This window comes from Egretta garzetta, unplaced genomic scaffold (genome assembly GCF_000687185.1).
Source record: "Egretta garzetta isolate BGI_Z169 unplaced genomic scaffold, ASM68718v1 scaffold311, whole genome shotgun sequence".
Lineage (NCBI taxonomy): Eukaryota > Metazoa > Chordata > Aves > Pelecaniformes > Ardeidae > Egretta > Egretta garzetta.
The window spans coordinates 349,499-349,959 of NW_009258678.1; positions in this window are offsets into that span (position 1 = coordinate 349,499).

The window sequence follows — 461 nt, forward strand, 5'->3', positions numbered from 1 at the left end:
ATGCATTGATGGTTTAATTGTTGCTAAGTAGTGCCTAGACCAGTCAAGGACTTTTCAGCTTCCCCTGCTCTGCCAAGGGCACAAGGAGCTGGGAGGGGGCACAGCCAGGACAGCTGACCCCAACTGGCCCAAGGGCTACTCCAGACCATATGGCATCATGCTCGGGGGGAGTTAGCCGGGGCGGGGGGAGAGTGATCGCTGCTCAGGACAGGCTGGGCATCGGTCAGCGGGTGGGGAGCAACTGCATTGAGCATCACTTTTTTTTTTTTTTGTATATTCTGTTGTTATTACTTTTTTCCCCTCAACTGTTTCATTAAACTGTCTTTATCTCAACCCACGGGTTTTACCTTTTTTTTTCCCCGATTTTCTCCCCCATCCCACGGAGGGGAGGCAGGGCTGAGTGAGCAGCTGCGTGGTGTTCAGCTGCCTGCCGGGCTAAAGCACGAGATGCTGTCACACAA